The 8718-nt window shown below is 42.1% G+C and overlaps 1 long non-coding RNA gene across 1 annotated transcript; it reads left to right on the top strand.

Annotated features, from left to right (window-relative positions):
- The first annotated feature begins 401 nt into the window (after positions 1-401).
- LOC128021637 (uncharacterized) lies at positions 402-8629 on the top strand. Its single transcript, XR_008185631.1, has 3 exons — positions 402-746; positions 7521-7586; positions 7679-8629. It is a non-coding gene; the product is annotated as an uncharacterized LOC128021637 (long non-coding RNA).
- Positions 8630-8718: the final 89 nt, after the last annotated feature.

Genomic DNA, 8718 nt, shown 5'->3' with positions numbered 1-8718 from the left:
CTAAACCTTAACCCTCAAAACTGCTAGCCTTAGCCCCAAACAAAACTGCTAGCCTTAGCCCCACTGACCGTAACCCACTGACCCCTGGCCCCACCGTTTTTAAACGTGCCAGTCCCTAGACTCTGTAAACCTTTATCAACCAGACGCTTCATCAAATTCTGTACAGAAATATCATAAAACTAATATCATATTCTCCAGGATATAACCCTTGGCTTCTCGGTCGCCCTCTCCTGGATAAAACTGTGAATAGCCATGTGTAAAAAACTGATTAGGATTCCAATATTTTAGCAGGATTTGACACTCCAGGCGGAGCTCTTGAGCGGATGACTTCACTCAAAGACATCTTTCCAGTCTAATTTTAATGATGCACTCTCTCTCTCTTTCACAAACACACACATACACTCCTGTGCACACTCACACGCACGTGTGCACACTCACACGCATATGCAGTCAAAACACACAGACGCACACGAACTGGCTGGAAAACTATTTTTATTCAGGCTAGTGATACCTTGTTCCTAAAAAGACAAATGATTTCACGGGTTATTTCGTTTGGATGTATTTCTTGTTTTTATCGATGACTGGCTTCCTTTTTGTCACGCTTTAGACTGATGTACGGTCACATTGGATTTGAAAACGACATCCTTTCTTCCATAGATCCACGCTACCTGAAAGAAGGCCGCCTTCTGAATCCAACGATACCAGTTATGTGCACATCGGACCTACGCTTCAAAAGATACGGACAGGTAAGCTTTGGCCAATCAGATCGCATATGCTAACGAGGGTGGAATTAATGAGGGTGAAACTCGTTTTTATCTATATACCTAGCTGCAACTGACCCCAAACTAGCCCCTAAACCTTAACCCTCAAAACTGCTAGCCTTAGCCCCAAACAAAACTGCTAGCCTTAGCCCCACTGACCGTAACCCACTGACCCCTGGCCCCACCGTTTTTAAACGTGCCAGTCCCTAGACTCTGTAAACCTTTATCAACCAGACGCTTCATCAAATTCTGTACAGAAATATCATAAAACTAATATCATATTCTCCAGGATATAACCCTTGGCTTCTCGGTCGCCCTCTCCTGGATAAAACTGTGAATAGCCATGTGTAAAAAACTGATTAGGATTCCAATATTTTAGCAGGATTTGACACTCCAGGCGGAGCTCTTGAGCGGATGACTTCACTCAAAGACATCTTTCCAGTCTAATTTTAATGATGCACTCTCTCTCTCTTTCACAAACACACACATACACTCCTGTGCACACTCACACGCACGTGTGCACACTCACACGCATATGCAGTCAAAACACACAGACGCACACGAACTGGCTGGAAAACTATTTTTATTCAGGCTAGTGATACCTTGTTCCTAAAAAGACAAATGATTTCACGGGTTATTTCGTTTGGATGTATTTCTTGTTTTTATCGATGACTGGCTTCCTTTTTGTCACGCTTTAGACTGATGTACGGTCACATTGGATTTGAAAACGACATCCTTTCTTCCATAGATCCACGCTACCTGAAAGAAGGCCGCCTTCTGAATCCAACGATACCAGTTATGTGCACATCGGACCTACGCTTCAAAAGATACGGACAGGTAAGCTTTGGCCAATCAGATCGCATATGCTAACGAGGGTGGAATTAATGAGGGTGAAACTCGTTTTTATCTATATACCTAGCTGCAACTGACCCCAAACTAGCCCCTAAACCTTAACCCTCAAAACTGCTAGCCTTAGCCCCAAACAAAACTGCTAGCCTTAGCCCCACTGACCGTAACCCACTGACCCCTGGCCCCACCGTTTTTAAACGTGCCAGTCCCTAGACTCTGTAAACCTTTATCAACCAGACGCTTCATCAAATTCTGTACAGAAATATCATAAAACTAATATCATATTCTCCAGGATATAACCCTTGGCTTCTCGGTCGCCCTCTCCTGGATAAAACTGTGAATAGCCATGTGTAAAAAACTGATTAGGATTCCAATATTTTAGCAGGATTTGACACTCCAGGCGGAGCTCTTGAGCGGATGACTTCACTCAAAGACATCTTTCCAGTCTAATTTTAATGATGCACTCTCTCTCTCTTTCACAAACACACACATACACTCCTGTGCACACTCACACGCACGTGTGCACACTCACACGCATATGCAGTCAAAACACACAGACGCACACGAACTGGCTGGAAAACTATTTTTATTCAGGCTAGTGATACCTTGTTCCTAAAAAGACAAATGATTTCACGGGTTATTTCGTTTGGATGTATTTCTTGTTTTTATCGATGACTGGCTTCCTTTTTGTCACGCTTTAGACTGATGTACGGTCACATTGGATTTGAAAACGACATCCTTTCTTCCATAGATCCACGCTACCTGAAAGAAGGCCGCCTTCTGAATCCAACGATACCAGTTATGTGCACATCGGACCTACGCTTCAAAAGATACGGACAGGTAAGCTTTGGCCAATCAGATCGCATATGCTAACGAGGGTGGAATTAATGAGGGTGAAACTCGTTTTTATCTATATACCTAGCTGCAACTGACCCCAAACTAGCCCCTAAACCTTAACCCTCAAAACTGCTAGCCTTAGCCCCAAACAAAACTGCTAGCCTTAGCCCCACTGACCGTAACCCACTGACCCCTGGCCCCACCGTTTTTAAACGTGCCAGTCCCTAGACTCTGTAAACCTTTATCAACCAGACGCTTGATCAAATTCTGTACAGAAATATCATAAAACTAATATCATATTCTCCAGGATATAACCCTTGGCTTCTCGGTCGCCCTCTCCTGGATAAAACTGTGAATAGCCATGTGTAAAAAACTGATTAGGATTCCAATATTTTAGCAGGATTTGACACTCCAGGCGGAGCTCTTGAGCGGATGACTTCACTCAAAGACATCTTTCCAGTCTAATTTTAATGATGCACTCTCTCTCTCTTTCACAAACACACACATACACTCCTGTGCACACTCACACGCACGTGTGCACACTCACACGCATATGCAGTCAAAACACACAGACGCACACGAACTGGCTGGAAAACTATTTTTATTCAGGCTAGTGATACCTTGTTCCTAAAAAGACAAATGATTTCACGGGTTATTTCGTTTGGATGTATTTCTTGTTTTTATCGATGACTGGCTTCCTTTTTGTCACGCTTTAGACTGATGTACGGTCACATTGGATTTGAAAACGACATCCTTTCTTCCATAGATCCACGCTACCTGAAAGAAGGCCGCCTTCTGAATCCAACGATACCGGTTATGTGCACATCGGACCTACGCTTCAAAAGATACGGACAGGTAAGCTTTGGCCAATCAGATCGCATATGCTAACGAGGGTGGAATTAATGAGGGTGAAACTCGTTTTTATCTATATACCTAGCTGCAACTGACCCCAAACTAGCCCCTAAACCTTAACCCTCAAAACTGCTAGCCTTAGCCCCAAACAAAACTGCTAGCCTTAGCCCCACTGACCGTAACCCACTGACCCCTGGCCCCACCGTTTTTAAACGTGCCAGTCCCTAGACTCTGTAAACCTTTATCAACCAGACGCTTCATCAAATTCTGTACAGAAATATCATAAAACTAATATCATATTCTCCAGGATATAACCCTTGGCTTCTCGGTCGCCCTCTCCTGGATAAAACTGTGAATAGCCATGTGTAAAAAACTGATTAGGATTCCAATATTTTAGCAGGATTTGACACTCCAGGCGGAGCTCTTGAGCGGATGACTTCACTCAAAGACATCTTTCCAGTCTAATTTTAATGATGCACTCTCTCTCTCTTTCACAAACACACACATACACTCCTGTGCACACTCACACGCACGTGTGCACACTCACACGCATATGCAGTCAAAACACACAGACGCACACGAACTGGCTGGAAAACTATTTTTATTCAGGCTAGTGATACCTTGTTCCTAAAAAGACAAATGATTTCACGGGTTATTTCGTTTGGATGTATTTCTTGTTTTTATCGATGACTGGCTTCCTTTTTGTCACGCTTTAGACTGATGTACGGTCACATTGGATTTGAAAACGACATCCTTTCTTCCATAGATCCACGCTACCTGAAAGAAGGCCGCCTTCTGAATCCAACGATACCGGTTATGTGCACATCGGACCTACGCTTCAAAAGATACGGACAGGTAAGCTTTGGCCAATCAGATCGCATATGCTAACGAGGGTGGAATTAATGAGGGTGAAACTCGTTTTTATCTATATACCTAGCTGCAACTGACCCCAAACTAGCCCCTAAACCTTAACCCTCAAAACTGCTAGCCTTAGCCCCAAACAAAACTGCTAGCCTTAGCCCCACTGACCGTAACCCACTGACCCCTGGCCCCACCGTTTTTAAACGTGCCAGTCCCTAGACTCTGTAAACCTTTATCAACCAGACGCTTCATCAAATTCTGTACAGAAATATCATAAAACTAATATCATATTCTCCAGGATATAACCCTTGGCTTCTCGGTCGCCCTCTCCTGGATAAAACTGTGAATAGCCATGTGTAAAAAACTGATTAGGATTCCAATATTTTAGCAGGATTTGACACTCCAGGCGGAGCTCTTGAGCGGATGACTTCACTCAAAGACATCTTTCCAGTCTAATTTTAATGATGCACTCTCTCTCTCTTTCACAAACACACACATACACTCCTGTGCACACTCACACGCACGTGTGCACACTCACACGCATATGCAGTCAAAACACACAGACGCACACGAACTGGCTGGAAAACTATTTTTATTCAGGCTAGTGATACCTTGTTCCTAAAAAGACAAATGATTTCACGGGTTATTTCGTTTGGATGTATTTCTTGTTTTTATCGATGACTGGCTTCCTTTTTGTCACGCTTTAGACTGATGTACGGTCACATTGGATTTGAAAACGACATCCTTTCTTCCATAGATCCACGCTACCTGAAAGAAGGCCGCCTTCTGAATCCAACGATACCGGTTATGTGCACATCGGACCTACGCTTCAAAAGATACGGACAGGTAAGCTTTGGCCAATCAGATCGCATATGCTAACGAGGGTGGAATTAATGAGGGTGAAACTCGTTTTTATCTATATACCTAGCTGCAACTGACCCCAAACTAGCCCCTAAACCTTAACCCTCAAAACTGCTAGCCTTAGCCCCAAACAAAACTGCTAGCCTTAGCCCCACTGACCGTAACCCACTGACCCCTGGCCCCACCGTTTTTAAACGTGCCAGTCCCTAGACTCTGTAAACCTTTATCAACCAGACGCTTCATCAAATTCTGTACAGAAATATCATAAAACTAATATCATATTCTCCAGGATATAACCCTTGGCTTCTCGGTCGCCCTCTCCTGGATAAAACTGTGAATAGCCATGTGTAAAAAACTGATTAGGATTCCAATATTTTAGCAGGATTTGACACTCCAGGCGGAGCTCTTGAGCGGATGACTTCACTCAAAGACATCTTTCCAGTCTAATTTTAATGATGCACTCTCTCTCTCTTTCACAAACACACACATACACTCCTGTGCACACTCACACGCACGTGTGCACACTCACACGCATATGCAGTCAAAACACACAGACGCACACGAACTGGCTGGAAAACTATTTTTATTCAGGCTAGTGATACCTTGTTCCTAAAAAGACAAATGATTTCACGGGTTATTTCGTTTGGATGTATTTCTTGTTTTTATCGATGACTGGCTTCCTTTTTGTCACGCTTTAGACTGATGTACGGTCACATTGGATTTGAAAACGACATCCTTTCTTCCATAGATCCACGCTACCTGAAAGAAGGCCGCCTTCTGAATCCAACGATACCGGTTATGTGCACATCGGACCTACGCTTCAAAAGATACGGACAGGTAAGCTTTGGCCAATCAGATCGCATATGCTAACGAGGGTGGAATTAATGAGGGTGAAACTCGTTTTTATCTATATACCTAGCTGCAACTGACCCCAAACTAGCCCCTAAACCTTAACCCTCAAAACTGCTAGCCTTAGCCCCAAACAAAACTGCTAGCCTTAGCCCCACTGACCGTAACCCACTGACCCCTGGCCCCACCGTTTTTAAACGTGCCAGTCCCTAGACTCTGTAAACCTTTATCAACCAGACGCTTCATCAAATTCTGTACAGAAATATCATAAAACTAATATCATATTCTCCAGGATATAACCCTTGGCTTCTCGGTCGCCCTCTCCTGGATAAAACTGTGAATAGCCATGTGTAAAAAACTGATTAGGATTCCAATATTTTAGCAGGATTTGACACTCCAGGCGGAGCTCTTGAGCGGATGACTTCACTCAAAGACATCTTTCCAGTCTAATTTTAATGATGCACTCTCTCTCTCTTTCACAAACACACACATACACTCCTGTGCACACTCACACGCACGTGTGCACACTCACACGCATATGCAGTCAAAACACACAGACGCACACGAACTGGCTGGAAAACTATTTTTATTCAGGCTAGTGATACCTTGTTCCTAAAAAGACAAATGATTTGACGGGTTATTTCGTTTGGATGTATTTCTTGTTTTTATCGATGACTGGCTTCCTTTTTGTCACGCTTTAGACTGATGTACGGTCACATTGGATTTGAAAACGACATCCTTTCTTCCATAGATCCACGCTACCTGAAAGAAGGCCGCCTTCTGAATCCAACGATACCAGTTATGATACACACGCATGCAGTCAAAACACACAGACGCACACGAACTGGCTGGAAAACTATTTTTATTCAGGCTAGTGATACCTTCTTGCTAAAAAGACAAATGATTTCACGGGTTATGTCGTTTGGATGTATATTGGAATATATTGGAAAAAATAAATATATATAATAATATATGCCTAATATATTACATGATACTGTGGGCCATGGCCGAAGCTCTGACCCAGGCCTTGGACGAGTTTGATGTCTTTATGGATATGGTGAACTGGACAACAGTTTGATCCAGGGATCAAACACCTCCCCAGATCACTGTGTCTGTTTTATGGTTCTGTTTTTAGTTCATGTAATAGTTTTAAGAGTTCTTTGGTTTTATGATTTAAATGTTATAGTTTTATTGTTTTGTTGTATGTTTTATAGTTAATAAAAAAAATGTTCACAATTCACATTTAAGAGTTCTGATTTGTTCTACCAATCATACTTTCTATATTTGTTCTAAAACAACAGTTTTGGGCAGATACCGGCAGAAATTAGTCACCAAGGGCAAGAAGGAGAAGGATGGCCAAACACCTGAGCCCAAAAGAGGCAAAAAACTAATGGTTAAAGATGAAAAAAGTGCTTCAGATTAGAATGGAGAGATGTTGGGATTTCTTTCTTTTCCTTTTGTTTGACCAAAACAGTTTGTCATAGGGAGCATTTGGTCATTTGCTGGTCCATTATCCCTCAGTCCTGCATGATCCTTCATTATTTATTTTTTTATAAACATTAATTGTTGCATGATCTGACGGACTAAGTTAATTTGATGCTACAAGGCTATCTGTGTGTGTGTGTTTGTGTGTGTGTGTCTTTGTGTCAGTTTGAAATTGCTGCAAATGTACTGTGCCCACAGCTCACTGGCTCTGCTTCGGTGACATCACTGAAGGTGAGACTGCTTCCCCCCCCCCACTGTTACTGTATCAACTGAGTGGAGGTGACAGTGAAATCAAAGCTGTCCTTTGGGATTTTTCATCAAAGTTTCACATCTGACCCGGACCCTCACTTACTTCGAGTCCTTTTGCAATGGCTGAACAAGCTGAGAGGAGGTAATATGTGTGTTTTTGTTTTACAATTGCATGTCTTTGTTTAACAGTTTAAACTGCAGTGTAAATAAACTGTAAACAAATGCTTTCCTTGCTTAGTATATTGTTTCCTGTCCGGATATCTATAAGCTCAGTCATCAAGAGGTTCACTGTCATTCACGTGTAGTCAAGCGTAAGATGTTGTTTATTGTTTTATGGAAAAGAATACAAATGAACCTAGCTGTTGGGTAAAGAAAGCTGAATGTTATTTGTCAATGGGCTAAGCTAAACCAAAAAACGTGTTTGCACTGGAATGTGTGCGTTAAAATTGTGTTATGAAATGTATTCCTGTTTTGATAGCAAAGTTAGAGTGATTTTTCAAGTTTTCAAGACTGTCTGTGCCTTTACAAAAACACTCTGCACTTTGAAGACCCATTGACACCATTACACAATGGAAATGCTAATGGCACAGGTCTCGCTCTGCTGCTGATGGCTGTTTTTTGTTGTTTGCCTTTCTAAATTTCTTTAACTCATGTCTGATTCTTTAAAATCATCTGTCAATTCTCCGTCATCGGTTAGGAACCTAGGTGTGCTATTTGATTGCAATCTTTCCTTAGAAAGCCACGTTTCTAGCATTTGTAAAACTGCATTTTTCCATCTCAAAAATATATCTAAATTACGGCCTATGCTCTCAATGTCAAATGCAGAAATGTTAATCCATGCATTTATGACCTCAAGGTTAGATTATTGTAATGCTCTATTGGATGGTTGTTCTGCACGCTTAGTAAACAAACTACAGCTAGTCCAAAATGCAGCAACAAGAGTTCTTACTAGAACCAGGAAGTATATGACCATACTAGCCCTGTCCTGTCAACACTGCACTGGCTCCCTATCAAACATCGTATAGATTTTAAAATATTGCTCATTACTTATAAAGCCCTGAATGGTTTTGCACCTCAGTATTTGAATGAGCTCCTTTTACATTATACTCCTCTA

Source organism: Carassius gibelio, chromosome A10 (genome assembly GCF_023724105.1).
Source record: "Carassius gibelio isolate Cgi1373 ecotype wild population from Czech Republic chromosome A10, carGib1.2-hapl.c, whole genome shotgun sequence".
In the NCBI taxonomy this organism is placed as follows: domain Eukaryota; kingdom Metazoa; phylum Chordata; class Actinopteri; order Cypriniformes; family Cyprinidae; genus Carassius; species Carassius gibelio.
This window is presented reverse-complemented; position numbering and strand designations above follow the sequence as displayed.